Here is a 22,116-nt window from a genome sequence, read left to right on the forward strand (position 1 = left end):
GTTGTCTATAGTGTGAAATATACAGGATAGCCTATTCTCAAGGCTCTGACCTTTAAAAGTATAACACTTTTCCATTCATATAGAGATTAAAAGTTGCAGAACAGAGAATAGTATTTGTCCTGTTGGAGGTTTACAGGAACATTGTGACCAGACCTATGTGGACAGATGCAAGAGCAAAGGATTCCAACACCAAGTTTGTGACAACCAGCCCACCTCCTCCCCTTTTAATATAAAAGAAGCCTGAATTCTAACTCAGGGAAATGGTTCTTTAGGACACTAGTCCACCCTCTTCTCGGTCTGCTGGCTTTCCAAATAAAGTCACTATTCCCTGTCCCAAGACCTCGTCTCTCAATTTATTGGCCTGTTGTGTGGCAGGCAGTATGAGCTTGGACTCGGTAACAATATCTTGCTATTATTGTTAAAGTGTATATATATATATATGTGTATATATATATATGTATATGTATATGTATATGTATATATATATATATGTCCTTACAAAGGAAGTCCTGAGGTGGTTTCAGTATTTTAGAACTGAAGTAGGGGTAAATTGCTGAGTTAATGTATCAGAACGTAGACACCCTGTTTTCCCCTAACAGCATCCCCAATCAAACCTTCAGGATTTGAAGGAAATTGTGAATTTCATCCACTTTTTCTTTTTTACCTAAAAAGACATTCTTGTCTTTAAAAATCTTGTTTCTTAAACTGTGACCCTTCCCAGCAAAATCAGAATCACCTGGGGTCTTATTAGCAGGCAGCATTGCTCCCCCAGACCCACTAAATGTGATTCCCTGGGGATGGGACCCAGTCATCTGCTTTGGTAACAGGCTCTCTAGGTGATTCTTATATTCAATAAAAGTTGAACATTGTTTTTAAAAGCTGATGAGGGTCTCATATACAAAATATTTACTTTGGTGGATAGATTTTTTTAAAAAAACTGCTCCTTAAGATAGTAGGAAGAGAAATATTAACAACAATAATAATTTTGTTTTGAACATAGTTGTACATAGTTAACTCAAAGGTGTAAATGAATCCTTACTAAAGTCTATCACATGACTAAGGGCTCTCCCAGCATAGGTAAGAGTGGGAATGGACCTTGCAGGTAAGGTACTCCTGGTCAGTGAAGGTCTCACCTGTCGAGCAGCCAAGTAGTTCCTGCTGGGTCAGCTTGCTGGACTCCTGTGAATGCAGCCAGTAAGGAGATGATGAGCCCACCTGAATTTGTACAGTTTGTGACACTTGGCAGAGCAGATGGCATGAGCTTCATCTTCACATTTGTTCCTCTTTCCCCCCAAGTTTCATGCCCAGTGTCCAGGCCAGGTAGACACTGCATGCACAGTTATGACAGTTGTGTCATAGCAAGGAAGCTCACACTTAGAAAAAAAACCCAATCTATTAAAGGAGCTGTTAGTAAACCTGTCCATCCACCCCTACAGAGAGAGAGACAATATCTTTATTATTCTGATCAGGAAACAAATCTATCTTCTGACTCAGAGAGAGGTATCATTTTTATCATCCTGGACTATCTCCAAGGATAGAAGGAAACTAGCTTCATTATCCTGAAGAATAAACAAACCTTCTCCCTGCCTGGAGAAGATCTGCAAATCTCCTTGAACAAAACTGTCAATGCTTTTTGCTCAGAAGACATCCAGATATGCCAGATATGATTATGCCTGGATTATCTCTCAGCACTACCTTTTAGTATGTTTTGCTTTGATGACTCAGAAGTTAGCCTGGGTGTTAGGACAACTCAAGCTTGTCTTCTTGCATTGACTCCAGAAGGTAAACCTTTTATTTAATACTTTGTATAATCATGAACTCAGGCTTCAAACTTTTTAAGTAGTGCATCCTGTACCTCAAGCAGAATCTTGCATGTAGCCTCAATGTATAAAAAAAGATGAAAGCAGAGGAGATGAGGTGAAGCTGTCATGAGCTGGGACTTCTCCTCAGCCCCTTTCCCTTTATCTCCCTGCGTTGTATTCTGGATCAACTTGGCCTCTGAGCAACCTCAAAAGCTCATATCCCTCAAAATACAGTTGAAAACCATCACTGTACATCACTGTACTTAAAGAGTGATTGCTGTTTTATAATTGCTAGCCCTCCTCAGCAGGTTGGTGGGTTATCGTGCAGTGAGAAAAGGGGTTAGGCTATGAGTAAGTAACTAACAGTTCTTCCTGGCAGCAGTGGAGGGGAAACCTGGTGGTTTTAGTCACTAAGTCATGGAGGAAAATAGTTTAGTTTCTGTTACAGGAAACATGTCCAAGCGTGTCCGTAAAGGATAGTGGTCATCTCTGTACCCTTTTACTTACTTATTCGTGCATTTATTTTTTTCAGCAAGAATATCATATCGATATTGATAACCTACTAAATACCAGACACAGTGTTAGTGTACAAAAGTGAATAAGACATGATGCCACTAAAAGGAGGGATAAATAGAAGCAAGTATTACATCAGTAAAAACTAAATTTTTACAATGACAACATTACATACATGTGCCGTACAAGGGTATGATGTGTTTCTATGACATCTTCTGCTAGTTGACTCTTTCTGCCTGAGACAGTCATCAGAATATGTGCAGCAATTCCTTGTGTTGGAGAAGATGGAAAGCCTCGAGGGACACTTTTTATTTTATTTTATTTATTTATTTATTTTTGCCTGTGAAACGAGGCACGTAGGATCTTATTTCCCAGATCAGGGATTGAACCTGTGCCACCTTTAGTGGAAGCACAGAGTCTTAACCAATGGACCACCAGGGAAGTCCCAGAGGGACACTTTTTAAAATCTACTTGCTTTCCCACTCTGAGGCTCAGCTGGCCACAGGCCAGGGGCTGAAGTTCCTTTCTTCCAAGCCAGTGATTCTGGTTCTTGGATAAGGTGTTGAGGAACACTAAGAGCAGTGGGGACTGTGACCTCGGGACTTTATCTGCAGGAAGAAAACAGTCCAAATATGACAGTGATTCGCATGGGTACCCGCAAGAGCCAGCTGGCCCGCATACAGATGGACAGTGTGATGGCAATGCTGAAAGCCTTATACCCAGGCCTGCAGTTTGAAATCATTGCTGTGTCTACCACAGGGGACAAGATTCTTGATACGGCTCTCTCTAAGATTGGAGAGTTACCAAGGAGCTGGAACATGCACTGGAGAGGAATGAAGTGGACCTGGTTGTTCACTCCCTGAAGGACCTGCCCATGGTGCTTCCTCCTGGCTTCACCATTGGAGCCATTTGCAAGCAGGAGAGCCCCTCTGATGCTGTTGTCTTTCACCCAAATTTTGTTGGGCAGACCCTAGAAACCTTGCCAGGGAAGAGCGTGGTGGGAACTAGCTCCCTGCGGAGAGCGGCCCAGCTGCAGAGAAAGTTCCCACATCTGGAGTTCAAGAGTATTCGGGGAAACCTCAACACACGGCTTTGGAAGTTGGATGAGCTGCAGGAGTTCAGTGCCATCATCCTGGCTGCAGCTGGCCTGCAGTGCATGGGCTGGCAGAACCAGGTGGGACAGATCCTGCACCCTGAGGAGTGCAGGTTGGGGGCTCTGGGAGTGGAAGTTCAAGCCAAGGACCAGGACATCTTGGATCTGGTGGGTGTGTTGCATGATCCTGAGACTCTGCTTCACTGCACTGCTGAACGGGCCTTCCTGAGGCACCTGGAAGGAGGCTGCAGTGTGCCAGTGGCAGAGCATACAGCTATGAAGGATGGGCAACTCTACCTGACTGGAGGAGTCTGGAGTCTGAATGGCACAGATAACATGCAAGAGACCATGCAGGCCACCATCCGTGTCCCTGCCCAGCATGAAGATGGCCCTGAGGATGATCCACAGCTGGTGGGCATCACTGCCCGGAACATTCCACGACGAGCCCAGCTGGCTGCTGAGAGCCTGGGCATCAGCCTGGCCACCTTGCTGCCGAACAAAGGAGCCAAGAACATCTTGGATGTTGCACGGCAGCTCAATGATGCCCACTAACTGGTCTGTGGGGCACAGGTGCCTGGGTTGCTGGTGCCCAGTGCCTACATCCCAACCCTCAGTGCCCCATTCCCATTGCTACCTGGGGGGTGATTACCCAGGGGATTGAACTGCAGGGGCAGAGACTTCCAGAGACTTGTCTTACCTTGGGGCCTTGGTGATGGCTTGTCTCCTCAGTAGGTGGGGGCTTAGTCTCTAGAGAAAAATATCTAACAAGCCACAGCCTTTGAATGTAACCAACTCTACTAATAAACCAGATCTGAAGGTGAAAAAAAAAAGTCTACTTGCTTTGAAGGCACTGAATCTTATAAACTCTAAATATTTTCATAATTCTTAAATTTTTGTGACCAACTAACCAAATTGTGCATCAGAAAGGCGTTTTCCTATAAATAACATCTGGCTGCTTTTCTAACAGGATAATCACAAATAACCTAAGCAGAGAATAATTTCTCCTTGGGAAGGGCCTAGAAGCTTAAAATTGGTAATATATACCTTTTATCAAAAATGACGATGATCTCTATTAAATGTTCTAGTTATATTGAATCATTTAGTTTAATTCTCATAATTACTTAATGAGTTAAGTACTGTCTTACTTTTGAAGTGAGAAAAGGGAGAGTCAGGGCTGCTAGGTGATTGCCCAACATGCTACAGGAAGTACGGGCAGGTCTGTCCACTCCCGTTCCCAGGTTCCTCAGAGCCCTGTTCTGTGCTTGAAGAGCAGGAAGCCACTGCCAGCTCCTCTGTACCCAAGTCATCCTTTTAGCTTTCATCATAAAGGGAAATTCATGTCTTTCATCTTCTCTGACCAGTAAGCTCCCTACATCTTTCCTTCCTCAATAATGTCTAATGAAATATGAGAATATATGTAACCTGGGGTATGAATTTCCCTTTTGAGTATTCAGAAAGACTCTTCTGCAATAAAGAAAGAAAATAAATTGGTAGAAGAAATTCAAAGAGTGTTAAATCTTGACAAAAGTTTGAATAAATAAAATAATTTTTATCTTTATGTTGATGACAAGAAACTTTGGATGAAATCACTTGAAGATGAATTTTCTCTTTCAATTTTGAATTGAAAGAAGATAGCAAATAAATATAGCATATACAAGAGTGGGTAAAATTATATTTATCTTTTTGCTAAGAATCATTAAGTAACACTGATATACTACTAAACAAAAATGTACATCTTTGGATCATTTTTAAAATATAACAAACTCGGGAATAGAAATAGGTTATAAAATCAATTCATAGACTAGTTTAACCTAAATGAATACTCTTGCTCTACAAAATTTTTCATATAATGTATTCACTAATTACATTCTGTTGCAGATATAAGAGCTTTATTTGACATTTATACAATTTAAGTTTCTGCTATGTCTAAATAGCTAGGAATGACTTCTCTTTAATTCAAAAACTAAATTAAGTCTATATTTTACTTTTAAAATGTAAAAATAATCAAGAAAATGCTCTCTGTCCTACAGTTCCTTTTGTTATTAGACTAACCACTGGGTTTTACTTCAGCAAAAAACCATGAACTGACACCTTATTGAATGTACTGTTACATAGGAAAAGCAAATACTCCAGCACATGTGCAAAAGATTCCACCAAATGTAAAATATTTGGTTTCAAGTCTTTACACAGCTGCCTGGGGACACCGGTTCACTAATGGCTGAAGAGTGTCTGCCTCCATCTCGCTTCCAGGTAGACAGCAATCATACCTCCTTCCCATCTGCTTTCACTGGTAACCTATGTAAGGTTGAGAGTGGGTGAGCAATTACAGGAAAGTTAAGAAAGATGGGCAGTTCTAAATAAGAACGTATGATTCCTACCTCTGTAAGCAAATGGACCATTTCTTAGGTTGCTGGCAGATGTTGAGATAAGGTAGACAACTTATCAGTCAAGCTGAAGATACAGGGAAAGAAAATCCTTCCTTCCAGTCATTGAGCCTAACATTTAACCACACCCCAACCAGAGTTAGTAACTGTCACATGACAGAGGGGACTGTCCCCTTCTCTGACAGGAACTGCTAAAGAAGTGCCCCTGGCTGGGAGCTAAGAGTCCTCCAAGACCATGGGCCTGCTGGATCCACTTCAGGGTTGGCACTGCTAGCAGTTTTCACCTAAGCTGAGAGGCACTAGGTCTTCTCTTTTTAACACATCCTAAAATATCAAGAACTTCCTGGGCATGGCACAGGGATGCCTTCCTAATTGTGACAGTTATGTTTCTAATGAATTGCCTCTAATCTGAATTTCTGCAAGTGTCAATGCAAGTGTAGACTATTCACTATAGATTCATATAGATTTGTATGTTTTACTGCCATTCTATTTCAACTCCAAATTAGTGTCTAATGATTTAGCATCATTTCACTGTTTTTCCTCCTTCTGCCTCAGCTTCCTTCCATAACCAAGTATGTTTAAACTTCTTAAAATATCTATTTAGTAAATGGGATCATGTGCATAACTTGCCCAAAGCAGGAGACACCTACTTCTGTATTGAGTATAGAGGCTGGTGATTTCAAAGTGATCTCAATAAGTGTGTTGCCAGCCAGGCCCTCCTTCCAAGCAGCTGTAATATGAGCTTATGCTATATTTAATGTATTAGCCTAGGACAAGTTAATTGCATAGGTTCCACAAAATAGAACATGTTGTTTATAGTAACTACATGTTAATACCTTTGAACACAACAGTAGTTATACAGTGACTTTGCATCTCGACCATCATGTGATTAACTGGTGTTTGGTGTTTTAAGCTGTGTGTGAGGTCAGCATCGAGGCAGACAGGGTTTGTGCATAAACGGACACCTTAGTATCCTTACTCTGTTCCCACGAAATTTGCTTCTTGTTTAATTCTAGTGGGTTTGCACACAGCTCGCTGGGGTAGGAGGGCTGCTGCCCCAGCAGCCTTGACACTTAAGACCAGCACACAGAGGCAGCAAACCTTTTCCAGGCACAGGACACCATGTACTCAAGGAAGACAATATCAGCGTTTGCCCAGTACATACACATCTATAAAAAGTTCAGTAAACACACAGGTGTAATGGCTTGAGTCTTATGTCTAAACAGAACTTTAAAATCACACTTCAGCCTGAGTACTTCTGAGAAATGATTACACTTTTCAAGATGTTGGAAGGTATGTGGCTTTCAGGATTCTATCTCTTAAAGACAAGAAAGAAGAGTCGTTTTTGCCCGAAGTGCTGACTTGGCTTTGAACTCACGTTTTACAGAATATTCTGCTCTGGGTTATGTTTACAGCAGTGAACGCCTTGGTGCTTTTAATTAACATTCCTCCATTGTCTAATTAATGGTCTCCTCTTTCCTCCCCAAAGCCCTTCGTTAGCCCCTCCAGTTTTGATGAGAAAATATACCAAATATACCATTATTTTTCCCTGAATATCCTGTTTTGATTAGTTACTTCAACAGAAATAACTCAGGAGAGTGAGGCCACGAAAGGGGACGTAAAGAAAATGCAGAGGTGTAGAAAGCAGTCATTTCACAAAGCACAGATTTCATACCCAAGTTTAATAAAAGGAAATCAGCAGCCTGACTCAGCTTATAGACTATAAAGCCCCCTTTCCCCCCGCTTTTCCTCCCAACTCTTCAGGTTAGATGGGAGAAATGTTCCTTAGATTTCAACCCTGGTGGTTTGGGGTTGGCACCTCTATAGGACTCTCCAGGTTTCTAGTTTAATAACTTAGTTTCTGGCGTTTAATCCAGGTGTGGAAGCATTCAGGCCATCGCCCGCGACCCTGAGGCCCTGTGTGCAGAGGACGTCAGGTCGAGGTCGAGGCCGCTTTGGCCTGGCCTGCACAATGACAAGGGCCCCTCAGCCATCCCTCCTGTCCTCTGTGTCTTGTAAAGCAAAATCAGGAGCCACTGGCCTGACTTGTCTGAGCCCAGGAAGGATCACTCCTGATTCAGGTATCAGCTCTGTGACGATTCGTTTTCAAGTGGCTCCTGGGAATGATTTCAGAAGTTCTGTAAACTTTGGCTTTATAAAACCAAAATTGCTTTCAGAGGCAGATTTAATTTCCAACAATGGAAAAGGTGAGTCATTACATCTCAGCCTCCCTTGCAGCAGGGAAAGAGAAGAATCATCTCTACCGTCCTTGGATTTCTATATCCACCCCAAAGCAGCAGCCTATAGCAGTTTAGCACTACAAGTCTTATATATTCACTAAGTCTCAGTGTCAAATATGTACAGTAAGCAGAATATATGTGTATTACATATAGATTTTTTTCCTTAAACTAGCAAGTTTATTATGACAATAACAAAATCAAAATTAAATAAGTGACACAACGCTTTTGAAAATCTTAACAGTGTACTCCCAAGCCCACAGCTTTCAGTCGGGGCCCCTGCTCTCGGCTCTGACCGCAGCCAAGTTGCAGACCTGCCAGCGCATCTGGTCCAGCCGAGTCACCTCCTTCTGCGAAATGCTGTCGCCGGGGTCTTTCACTTCCAGCAGCCTGACGCGATGACTCTGGGGGCTCCACACCACCAGGTCAGGGAAGCCCACTCGGCAGTGTCGGAAGTCCATGGCAAGACGCCGGCACACGCCGCTGAGAACGGGCCCCCAGACAGGACACACGATCCTGAGCTTGTGAAGAGAAGAGAATGATCCCAGCTGACAAGGGAGGCCAGTCTGCCTTCCTGAGCCTGCCACGCGGCTGCCACCCAGGCCGTCAGGCTCTCTGCAGGGGTGGGCGTTTCTGCAGACGTCTGGCATACAGTCCATGAAGATAGACAGATAGATGATAGATAGATAGATAGATAGATAGAAAGATAGATGATAGATAGATGCAATAGAGGAGTAAAAGATTCAAAGAAATGAGAAAAATAGTGGAACATGTCGAGAACATATGTTTCTGTGGTTCAGATTTCTGATTTTAATTATAGATCCACATTTGAAGTTACTTGAGAATTGGCATGCCTCCAATCATTGAAAAGCCCATCAACCAATTTCTAAAGAGAAATAGCATTTGAAAATGTTTAAATCATTCTACTCTCCTTCAAAAGAAAATGTGTTAGAGGCAAAAACGTTTACCTTGCTCTGCTCTCTTTACAAATTCTATAGAGTCTGATAAGTTTGTTTATTCATTTAGAGTCTGGTAATAAATATTTAACATTCCACTAAATTAGATAATATCAGTAGAAGAATTTTCTGAAACAAGATATTTACTGGGAGAACATTGGCTACTGGTTTCAATATGAATAATTCTTTTATTTGTAAGTTTTCAAGTCTTGTGTTAGTAAATATTAAAGTATCATACATTGTAAGCTTTTGAGGGAGAGCATGGAGTTTTCATTGTCTATAACTTACATAATAAAATTAATTCAAAAAAATAAAAATAAATAAAATTAATTCATTTTCTACTATTTACAAAGCACTGTACTAGACACTTTGAGAATTATACAGATTTTTCACTTAACACAAGCTCTATAAAAAGCAATTATGCTTATAGCTTATGTTTATTGGTCACTTACAAGTGCCAGGCTTTGCATTAAGCATTTACATGGATTATATCATTCAGTCTTCACATTAACTGAAAAAAGTGTTATTTTATCCCCATTTTATAGAGAGGAAATGAGCCTCAAAGAAGCCGAGCAACTTTCCCAGCATCTCATGTTTAGCAAGTAGCAGAGCAGAGATGCTTCTGTCCCCAGAGCCTAGGTACTAACAACTCCACCTCAGATCTGCTCCCCACTTCTCAAAGATACTTCAATCTAATGAGAGGATGAAATTCAGAATCAAAGGGAAATTCAAATAAATACTGCCTAAGCCTGAAAACATGCATGTCAAATTTTAAAGTAGTAAAGAATTGCATGCATGTTTGCTAAGTGGGAAACTCACAGGTAATAATTTGTGACTCCTCTTGTATTAGTTTATATGGTTATTTAATCCATACTGTTGTTTAGCATTTTGCACGTATATGAATCGTTTCCTCAACTGGATCCTGACCTTACCAACTGTAGATTGTGTTTTCTATTTTAGGAATCTGCCATAGCTACTAGTTCAATGACACATACATAGTAAATGATTTATAAATATTTGTGGAGTGAATGAATGAAGGAATTACAGGCAATTAAGACAATTTTGTATGTGGCTGTGTGGAGTGGCTCTACTCAAGGGAATGGCAATAGCTTACATGAGAGAGCAAAGGGGTAGATAAGATAAATGAGAAATAAAGGATAGAGCACGGAAATGGGCTATAAAGGAAGCAACATTTATGGAGTACTTACTATTTGAAGGGCTTTACTGGCAGTGAACCACTCGTCACAACAATCCTATGAGGTAGTACTATTATTATCTCCACTTCAGAGATGAAACATAGAGAGATAAATAATTTAACATCAGCCAGGCGGGAAGTCGCTGTGTCAAGAACTCATGCAGTTTTGTTCTGCCCTTGACCACAGAGAGGGTCCAAGGGTGCTTTGAGCATCCAAGTGGCCTGCTAAGAGTAAAGGAGAACAATCAAAGGTTATAACAAAAGTTCTTGCTTGGAACGTCAGAAAGTTATATCACCGCGCAGATGTGGAGAATGGACCTGAGGACACGGGGAGAGGGAAGGGTAAGCTGGGACAAAGTGAGAGAGTGGCATGGACGTATATACGCTACCAAATGTGAAATAGATAGCTAGTGGGATGCAGCCACATAACACAGGGAGATCAGCTCGGTGCTTTGTGACCGCCTAGAGGGGTGGGATAGGGAGGGTGGGAGGGAGACGCAAGAGGGAGGAGACATGGGGATATATGTATATGTATAGCTGATTCACTTTGTTCTAAAGCAGAAATTAACACACCATTGTAAAGCAATTATGCTCCAATAAAGATGTTTAAAAAAATTAAAAATAAAAAAAATAAAATGGGAGTAATAATATGCATTTTGTAAAGAAGTAAAAATAAAGGAAACCCAGTCAGAGCAGCCTTCCCGACCTGGCAGCACAAGCTAAAGCTCTCCCCTACTCATTTGGTCTTTATCTCATTCTCTATTGTCTGTGTCAGCAGAGCACCCACCCCTGTGGCTTATCTCTACATTTTGTTTATTTTCTATTTGCTCTCTCTGGAATAAAAGTTCTATGAAAGCAGGGTCTGGGGTCAGTCTTGTTCTCTGATCTTTACCCACACAATACCTGGCAAGCAGTAAGCACTCAATCAAGGTTTCTTGCAGAAATGAGAGAAACCCAAATCCCCATTCCATCAATAACAGTGGAATGTTGGTTGAAAAAGCACAGGACTGTGGATCATGTATCCTTGTGGTTCCCCCCACTTCCACTGTTCTGGCTATGAGATAACTGCTCGTTTACAAGAGTTAAGGGGGCAGCAAATGAAAGAAAACAGGAATTAATCAGGGAACTTTACAGGAAACTCTTCCTGACAGAGAAAAGTGGTTGCTACACTGGTAAGATCGTAGGGCAAGATCGTAGGGCAGCCAGATGTAGAAAGCAAACCGTACAACAGCAGTATACCAAACGGTCATTTTGTACTTACCCGAGTTTACACTGAGTTTACAGTGATGAATGTATTAATTTATTGTCAGTCCCTACTGAAAATACATACTTTAAGAAAAAAATCACATTAAATATAACATCTTTAGAGTTTCTTTCCCACATCCCATATTCTTTTAAGAAGTTTCTTTTTAAAGTGAAAAAGTCAAGTGCATTGCTTTGTCCGCACATTGTTTCTGGGATCTTTCCTGCCCCATCCAAAGGTAAATCAGTTCTATTAGTTTACTTGATTAGTTAGCAATCTGTCCGCAACCTGTATATGACCCATGATGCACAGAATTTTCATTTAAACATCTGAATCATAATAACTTTCACATCGATCTATGGGCTTGTGTGTGGTCTCCTGTTGGAAGAGAACCTTGAGAATTTGTATAAAAGCTGAACAGAATGCAAGAAAAGGTAGAGTTCTCCCAGGTCCACCACTGACGAGCTGTAGTACCGCAGACAAGAAACGTGGTGCTGGAGTCTGTAAAATGGGGAGAAGAACCCCTAATTTACAGAGTTGTGAGAATTAAATAAACATGTGTGGCAAATAGTAATAGCTCAATATTTAGCTATCTTATCATATAGCGTTAGATTCCTGAAAAGCTGTCCAGCTTTTATGTATGGGGCTTTAAGGGCCTTTCAATCCCTCCTGTTCCTTCCAGTGGATTTAGGGGTTATAGAGAAACAACCCTCTCTTTTCATGGCATTTGAGCAAAACATATTTCTCTCCTGCTTCAGGTGCATCAAAAATCTTCATAATTGCTGCTGAAATTTCCTGTTCAGCACTCCAGTTATGGGTTTCTCTCTGTACACCACTTATGAGACATCTGGTCATGGCTTTTGTGTTGTTCAAAGGCCACCCCTGCAAGGACACCTTTAGGATCTGTGCAACCTGACCAATCTAACCCCCTCTTCACAGTGTCCAAGAAATGGACAGGATAAGATGGAGGGCTGGATTTGGAATTAGCAACAGGGTGGGATTTTTTTATGCCCAATTTACATTAAGTCCTAGGGATGGAAACTGGATGCCAGAGACTCATGCAGCCAGATAGACAAGTTCTCTGCCTTCTGAGGTCCTTATTTACAAATCTAGATAAGATAATTTAAGCTTCCATATAAGTATAATTCCATACTTTTGTGAGGGTGCCCTTCTCCAAGTCCTTGGCTTTTATCTCCACTTGTCTCGGCATGTTTCTCAATCCACACCACTGTGCTGGCTGTCACTCATCCCCTGCTCCAGGTCACTGCAGGTCACTTGAATCAGCCAGCATTGCCCACCCAAATTTTCCTGGTATGCGCTAACAGAGATCCCTCCCTAGACACAGAAAGCAAAGCTAAAACCAAGCTAACCAAGGTGTAGCATTTAACAAAACTTACTGAAGACTTGGTGATGTGGAGAGGGAAGTAGAATAAGAAAAGGAGAATGTAATCCTACATAGTAACCATCTCTGATCCAAAGGAGGCAGTGGTCAAGGACATGGGCTTGAGAAATGGACAGCCTGGGTGAAAGAGTGGGCTTGGCAGGTTATTTAAAATCTTGGTGTTTCATCTAGAAACAATAAATGCTGGAGAAGGCGTGGAGAAAAGGGAACAGTCTTGCACTGCTGGTGGGAATGTGAATTGGTACAGCCACTATGGAGAACAGTATGGAGGTTTCTTAAAAAACTACAAATAGAACTACCATACGACCCAGCAATCCCACTACTGGGCATATACCCTGAGAAAACCATAATTCAAAAAGAGTCATGTACCAAAATGTTCATTGCAGCTCTATTTACAATAGCCAGTAGATGGAAACAACCTAAGTGTCCATCATCGGATGAATGGATAAAGAAGATGTGGCACATATATACAATGGAATATTACTCAGCCATAAAAAGAAATGAAATTGAGCTATTTGTAATGAGGTGGATGGACATAGAGTCTGTCATACAGAGTGAAGTAAGTCAGAAAGAGAAAAACAAATACCGTATGCTAACACATATATATGGAATCTAAGAAAAAAAAAGGTCATGAAGAATCTATGGGTAAGACAGGAATAAAGACACAGACCTACTAGAGAATGGCCTTGAGGATGTGGGGAGGGGGAAGGGTAAGCTGGGACAAAGTGAGAGAGAGGCATGGACATATATACACTACCAAATGTAAAATAGATAGCTAGTGGGAAGCAGCCGCATAGCACAGGGAGATCAGCTCAGTGCTTTGTGACCACCTAGAGGGGTGGGATAGGGAGGGTGGGAGGGAGGGAGATGCAAGAGGGGAGAGATATGGGAACAAATGTTTATGTATAACTGATTCACTTTGTTATAAAGCAGAAATTAACACACCTTTGTAAAGCAATTATACTCCAATAAAGATATATAAAAAAAAAATCTTGGTGTTTCAGAGGGCAGCCACCCCACAAACATATCCTGAATAAATGAGTCGCCGTAAGTGTTACTTAGACTTCTGCGCGATGCCTAGCGAGCACCCAATAACTGTGTGCTGTTATTATTGTTGTTGTCATTGTCATTTCTGCCTGTGTCTCTTTAGTGCTCAGCCGGCCATCACACTTCAGGGATTAACCCACCTCCTACAATATCATTCTCATTACTCGTCCATCCCCCACGTCTAAATCTCCAGTTTTTCTGGGATTCAGAAATTGGTGAAAAATCGTTCTTGCCCTTCGGTAAATTCATCTGCCATCTACCCAAAAGAAAGACAACTTCATTATTATGTAGCTCAGTTAAGTTTCTTATTAATTGTATCCCCCCAATGATGGAATAGTGTTTTTATTTTGCTCTGTAAACCACAAGTTCCATTAAAGTGCTTTCTCCCCAGAGGGGTATCATCCTTGAGGTGATAGAGGCAAAGAGGAGACAGACAATAAAATAAATGTATAATTTATAAAATTATAAATATGTTTATAATTGTATATAATATATTTATGTTAAATATTGTTTTAATTAATATGTTAAATTAATTTTAATTGATATATATTAATATTTAATATATTGTATGTTTATATTAAATATATTTAAAATTATAAACAAAATGAATGCAGCAAAAAATGCATCATTACTAATTAAGAAGAATACTATGGACAGTTCTCTGTGATCAAAAATAATCAGGTGGGCCACATCAGTTTATGTGGTCAGGAAAGGCCTCTTTGAAGAGGTGGCCTTTAAAGAGAGACCTCAAGAATGAGAAGCAGCCAGCTGGGCAAAGGGTGGAAAGACTACCACTCCATGCAGAACAACATTCCCCCTTTCTTTGTTTTAACTGTGTTTGGGGATCAGCACAGATACTTTTATGCAGGGAATGTCAGTTCCTCTGGAACCTCTCTCCGGCAACCCGAGAGATGAGTAACAGTTGATGTTAACCAATCATGGCAATGCTGGTCCCCTTCACCAGTGATTGGTTTTGAGGTAGGTGTGAGGCTATATTCTGGCAGGGAAGAACATAAGCAGATTTGGAGACTGTGATGCAATAAGCATGCAACGTATGGCTACGTATGGCTGAATAGAAAAATACAAAAGGATGCATCCTTGATGAACTTATTGTGTCATTGGACAGCCTTGAAATCTGCTGCCAGACTTCACCTAATGTGAGATAAATAAGATGTTATTTGTTTTAGTAACTGTTAGATTTTTTTTTTCCATTATTTGCATCTGAAAACATTCCTATTACAGCAAAATAGTGGCATAATCATATTTTTAAGATCATTCTTAAGGGGAATCCTCTGTTCTGGGATCTTTTAAGAAGATTCCAGTGCTATATGGAAAATTGGATCACTAACTAAACATTACTGTAAATTTTCTGTGGTGAGTACTATCTAGGTCACAAATTTGTAATCACACAGACTTATCAGATGCAAAGGGAGACATCACCGTAGAATGAGAGGAAAGATTTCAGAAACCTCTCGCCTTAGATGGAGATTATCTGTTGGATAAGTGCTAGCCCTACTGAGAAAAAGCAGAGTTAAGTCAGTGTAATTGTCACATCAGACTTCATTCCGTCTTTTCTTTATGCCAGCTGGTTACTGTTAGGGAAATAATTCTCAAAGTCCTTCTGTAGTAAAGTTTATGATATTTCATATTCTATGACTCATTCTTTGCTGTTTTACATAATTTCTGTGAGAATGCAACTCAGATATGGGATACAAATAAGCCTTCATTTCCATGGCCAAAAAAAAATTGCTTGAAAAAAAAGAAAGGTAATAATATTGTCTCTTGATAAAGAGGATGAGGTCCTTTAGGATAATGATACAGATGGAATGTGACAAACATTCAGGGCTTCACATTTTTTAAAATATATCAAGACCTTCCCACACAAAAGTCATCAATGTTGCTGAAACTTCAAACGAAAAATAAATAAATCCTGAATTTTGGCTCCAATTAAATCCCATCTGACTAAACTCACTACAGAATGCTCACTTCTGGGAGGATTTGAGTCAAATCAAGTTCCACAGCCCTGAAATTTTATGCCTCTCTACTTAATACAGACCTAGCCAGAAAATTTCCATAGGATTTAAATAGTGAGGAACAAGTAGTAATGAGGAAATCATACCAGCTAGAATAAGACCTATGCTCCAAACTGCCAATGGCAATCAATGAATTAATCAATCTATGTCAGATATTTTCAAAAATCAACTGTCATCTATTTCATATTTTTGTCATGAAATAATTATGAAAAATATATTTTGTGTTTTTTGGTTCAATATTACATTTTTTTCCAGTCTTTTTTTCCCCAATAAAATTGTTGAATTTATCATTAATAAATGTTTTCTGCAGGCTTTTAAAAAATAGTTTTTAAAATAATTAAGTAAGGCATTACTTCTGGTATGGTCATACCACTTGTCTTATAGCAATAAAGTCAACTTCTTTTAACCTGCCTAATTGGTAAGGTACAACTTCTGAATGAGTCAGAGTTCTATAAGTGCAAACAACAGAAATAGGCTGTGGTTAATTTATACAAAGGAAACTTACTGAAAGATATCGGACCTCATTATCTGGCAGTAAGTCTAGAGAACCAGACTTGGAAATGTGCAAAGACAAGGTATCCCTGGTGGTCCCAGACCTGGGGAGACGGGCATAGTGTCATGGTGGCAAAGATCCAAACGCCACCCCTGGATTAGATGAATTCTTACCATTTCTTCTGTCTTTAACCTTTGACCCAAGACTTAGTTTCAATCACACACTCAAACTTCAGTTAAGAAAGTGTAAGGGACCCTGGAGTACAAGCCCACCAGGCTGAATCAAAAAACAATTAATAATACAATTATTATTCCTCTAAAAGAAATGTGTTGTCAAGAAGGGGTAATGAATTCTGGGCAGTCACAAATTGCTGATGCCCAATACACCGTCCCTAACCATTTTTTGTTAATTACCTTACCTATTTTCAATCCATGGTTCAATGAAAATAATTCTTTACAGCCATTCTGAAAACACAGGAAGCTCCTTGTCATCTGCTTGATAACTTCAGTCACTGAACCACAGGGAGGGCTAAGTGGATTTTATTCAAGGTGGTGTTCAGAGTGGTGGAGTTCAGGGTTTTCTCCCCATTTCTGAGTGGTGATACAATCTGCTGATTTGATGAGAAAGTGGCTTGTCACACATTATGTTGAGTCATAGGGGATGGTATGGATGGCATCACCTAAAATGATGAGATCAGCTGTGCTTCACTTCCCTTCGACACCAGCTGGAAGGTCCCCTCCGCAGACACGGCTTCCTTCTCTTCCTCTGTCCTGTATTCCCCAGAATGCCCAGTTCATCCCACATGTTGACTCTCCCTGTTGCTTCCTTGTTCCTGTTGGTGACTTGCTTTTCTTACCTTGTGAATATCTGACCCCCCGCACACCCCACCACGAAGCATTAAAAAGTGAGGCCAAGGAATGATGTTACTATACTTTTTCCCTTCTCTTTAGCAAGGAAATCCTCCTGTTCTTTATTTTTACTGGGCACAGGGTGTCTCAGAAGTCCTTAGATAGGAGAGGTGTCAAGTGCTAAACTAAGGAGGACAGTTACCAGCTGTTTAACAACTCAGACTCATCAAGGAGCAAAGTGGGAGAAATACTTTAAGAAGCACTTATATTCTTCACTTAGGTTTTGACAGAGTTAACAGTAGTATTGAGAAATAGTCAAATACAGCCTGTTGGGTAGTTTTCAGAAAAAGATTAAAATTTTGATTACATATTGGTTTTTCTCAGGGTAAGGGGAATGAGGTAGCTTCTTGTCCCCTTGCTGAGACAATTTTCTTATCCTGTCTGTTCATAGACAGGTTTCCATCCCTGATTGCTAGCCCAGTTATTGTACAGATGGTTAAGTTAGAGATACTTTCAGAGAAGGAGTATACTTGAAAGTCATCAGAAATAATTTGGACAAGCTTCTCTTCATTTTCGTTCTCAAATAATGGAAAATGTCATAAGAGCTGTCAGTAGACATGTATCATTGCTTGGACAGAGCAATGTATAATTTGGTCTTGGAGTCTGAATGGCCCACAAATATTTCACTGAACTTTTCAGAGAGGTTGATTCTCCTCAAAGCTGAGTCAGAAGTTCATATCCTACTACCTTATTAATATCCCTGCAATCAAAGGAACAGAAGAATGAGGAAAGGAAGATGAGGGAGCCAGCAGAAAGATAACTTACCAAGACACTCTTCCCATTTTGCTTCTGCCAGGCCCAGGACAAAGCAGCCAGGCCATTCCTGCCTGCCCAGAGCCCCCGAATATCCAGACCTCGGCACATTTTTTCCCTTTCCATACTAGGTCAGTGACCACTTGTACTACTGATAACACTGCCTACAGGGAGAATTTGTTCAAAACTGTCCTTCCATCCCTGGGTGAGGCTATAATATGGTGGCAACCCACTTTCCCTAACATTTATATATTGTGAGAATTAATGTGTAAACTGGTCCTAAGTTTTCTCTTTTTCCATCCCTTGGTCACAGGGGACCACTCAGTCTCTGCCTCCCTCCCCCATGAGGCCCTAGGTGTGAGTTGATGGAAGGGCAGTGGTGAAACAGTGACAGGTGACATGAGAGTTTAACATACATGTACATGTAATTTATTCATGGCTTCTGGACATGTTCAAGCTAGGGCTCAATGTTTCATTTCTATCATAAGTCTACTGATACATCCACCCAAACTTATCACTCATTGTATCTGAAAATACCATGGAGGGCAGCTCTAGTTGTGCAGGTACCTGATGTTCCATGATCAGACACACAGTTACTACTCGAATCTGATAAAATATCCAGAGAGAATTCTGATATGAGACCATTCCTGTCATCCCCACTTCCTGGACCTCCTAATTTGTGTTGGCTCTGTCCATTTCAAAGCCTGGTTCTTCAGCCTTTCTGCCCATGAGTACCTGAATCCTTCCACAAATTCCCTTTCTTCCATTCCTACAAAGTGAATTATGTATTTTTGAATAACATAGGTTATCACCACGACATTATTTTATTGAGCTGCTAGAGAAAAACATAAGAAACTGGGTTTTCCATTGTGCCCAAGTTACAAAGGAAGTAGCTTGGGTCTTTCAGCTCTACAGTAAAGCAAAGTAAAACACCACAACACTGTTTACATCTAATCTGATCCTAGACGTCCTTCTGTGGTTATTTCACATCCAATTCACACAACTTTTCAATGTTATGCATCTAAATAACCTAAAAGAAAATTATATATCTCACTCCAGAAATTATGCCAATTTTATATAAAAGAAAAATAAACTACAGAGATTTATGCATACCTTAATAAGGATTATATTATATTTTTTGTATCTTCTTAGGTTAGTTTAGAACATTAAAAGTGGAAAAATATCAGTACCATTCTTAGGCTGCTTTTTCCTCAAAAACAACTTCCTAGATATTGGTCATAGAGATAGCCAAGTGGCTGGAGGACAGAAGTGAAAGGGAGAATTTTCACTGCTTTCCCTTAAAATTTTGCATTATGTAAACAGACATCTATTTAAAAAATAAAATAAAACAAATAAGCTGTCAAGAAGGAGGGTAAATAATCCAATAAGTACTTGCATGTACTGATGTATCTTTATAGGATGGAATAATAAACATCCATTAAAAATCATATGTTTAGGCAACTCTAAATAATAATGTTCAGGGATGCACACTGGGTGGTAAAAATGCAAAGAAAAATAAGGAAACATTTACCATAAAGTCATTAGGGCAATACATTTTAGAAGGGAGAGAGAGGGTTATGTTGGATGGGTGTTTCTAGGGTGGCTGAGAGAGGTAGTAGCCGCAAGAGTGTTTATCTTATAATATTTCACTTTGCAGTTTTCTGTATTTGTGTTATATTTAATATATAAAATTTAAAAAAAAGAAAAATATTGTTTTTTAAGGATTTTTTAATGGTATGGGAAAATGCTCACAATATAAAATTCAATGGGAAAAAGAAAGATACACAGTTCTGTATGCAGTATGATTCTAATTATGGATATGCATGTTGGATATTTGTAGAAATAGACATTAAGATAAATAGACAAATGTTAATTGTACTTTTTAGTTTTTTTGTTATTTTATGTAGTTGCCATATTTTCTTTAATGTACAATATAATAATTTGTAAGATGAAAGTTTTATTACAAACGATGAGGTGATAACCCTACTTTGTAGGGCAAATATTAGCCATTAATCCTCTTCAGGTCTTATAAACATAGGCATTTGGGCTTCCTTGGTGGCACGGTGGTTCAGAGTCTGCCTGCCGATGCAGGGGACACGGGTTCGTGGCCCGGTCCGGGAGGATCCCACATGCCGCGGAGGAGCTGGGCCTGTGAGCCATGGCCGCTGAGCCTGCGCATCCGGAGCCTGTGCTCCGCAACGGGAGAGGCCACAACAGTGAGAGGCCCGTGTACCGCAAAAACAAAAAAACACATAGGCATTTAACATGATATAATCATAAAATTTTAGATCTAGAAAAAAATCATGAAACCATCTTCTCAGACACCTCTATTTTGCAGATTTAGAAACCAAGCTGTGGGTAGGTTAACTACCTTGGCCAGGATCCAAGATTAGTTAGTCAAAAACTTAGGAGAGGGATCTGTCCCCCCTTACTCTGTACGGAGGGAGGACACAAAGCCTTGCGAGATCTCTAAAGAACATTTCACCACCTTTTCAAAACATGAGTATGTGAGAATTAGAATTAAGCAACATCACCAATGAAATGTAAATTTGTAATGCAATAATAACAATAAAGCAAATGTCAAAAATTAATATTGGAGAAATTTTATTTTTGAATTTTTTAAAGGAAAAAAGAAACAGCAACAACACACCTTGAACTTCTATAAGACCTGATTGAATTCACCCACCTAATATAGTAAACATAGCTTGTGACTGCAATAAAGTCCATCAGTGTTGCTTTTAATGTTTTAAAAATGACGAAACCTATGTGGCGACTGCTTTAAATCAAGCTTGTTTTGACAGGCGGTTTCTGAGTTCCAACTCATTAGTACTTTAGCCTCACTTCTGTGCCATGTAGACCCAAGCAACTTGGACAAACCCCATGTGACCTCAACTGTACCGCTCAGAGAGAAGGAAAAAAATAAAAAATAAGAGACAAATTACTCCCCCTTAGTTCTAATTGCCACCTAGCCTGTTTCTATTGTTTGATCACTTTTTAAAAATTAGTTTTCTGAACTTTCAAGTTTTAACTCTTTAATATGTAATATTGGAACTCTCTTCCCCACATTTTACTCCTTGAAAGATAATCTCCAACCTCAAACCTTCACTGAGTACCAACTATGTGACAGATGCCATCCTCAGGCTTGGGATACAGAAATAAGTTAAACATAGTTTCTGCCCTAAAGAAGCTAAGTATTTAGTGGAGCAGCTCGACAAATAGGCTGCTGATGGCAATAAGATGTGGTTGGTGCTATAAGGAAATCAGTGGATGTTCTGTTCATGGCACTTTTTACCCAAGAGTGCTATCAGCTAATCTTTAACACATGTCTGGTCTACACTTCCATCCCTCTCCACAACATCTTAGATCCACAAGATGAACCCAGTTGAATCCTACAGATCTGAATCCCCAATTCATGTCAGGCTTATATAAGCAAATAGCTTTTCTATCTGAATGTTCAGAAACAAACACTAAGGATCATTTACTATACAAATTCCTCGGACATAATTTCAAAGACTAGAGTAAAACAAAAAAAACCCTCATTTATCTCTACCTTTCCATGAAGTGGTCAGAGAATTAATTCCATGAAGGAGACTATGGAAGACATTGTAATTGGCTAACCGTTCCCTTGTAAACAGAATCTCAATTTTATTGGGGCCAGCAATGTGTACTGCCCATAATACTTTGTGAGATAAGTACCTTCCCAGATTCCTTTCCTAATGAGGATACCAGCATGACACAGCCCTGCCCATGAGGCTTCATGGAAATCTGTTAAGAGGCTTCTGAGAGTTTTTCAATGTTTGTGAAAAGGAGGAGACTAAGAAAAGAGTTTCTTTTGCCACTTCTTTCTGAACTGAAAGCAGATGAGATGTTTGGAGCTATGGCAGCCATGGAACAATGAGGTGACAAGAATAAAGACAAAATCCAGCATGTGAAGGACAAGAAAAGACAGAATTTGTAACCTTGGAAACATTTTAGAGTAACTGCCTGTCCTAATTTCTGTTGGGTAAACATTAAATGTCCCTATACTTTAAGCCATTTGTAAATGCTTATTGTTACT

General features: G+C 39.9%; 1 pseudogene; it reads left to right on the plus strand.

The window, feature by feature from the left end:
• Window positions 1-2,935: 2,935 nt before the first annotated feature.
• On the plus strand, window positions 2,936-3,960 carry LOC115848658 (porphobilinogen deaminase pseudogene; annotated as a pseudogene).
• Window positions 3,961-22,116: the final 18,156 nt, after the last annotated feature.

The sequence above is a fragment of the Globicephala melas genome, chromosome 14, assembly GCF_963455315.2.
Source record: "Globicephala melas chromosome 14, mGloMel1.2, whole genome shotgun sequence".
NCBI lineage: Eukaryota > Metazoa > Chordata > Mammalia > Artiodactyla > Delphinidae > Globicephala > Globicephala melas.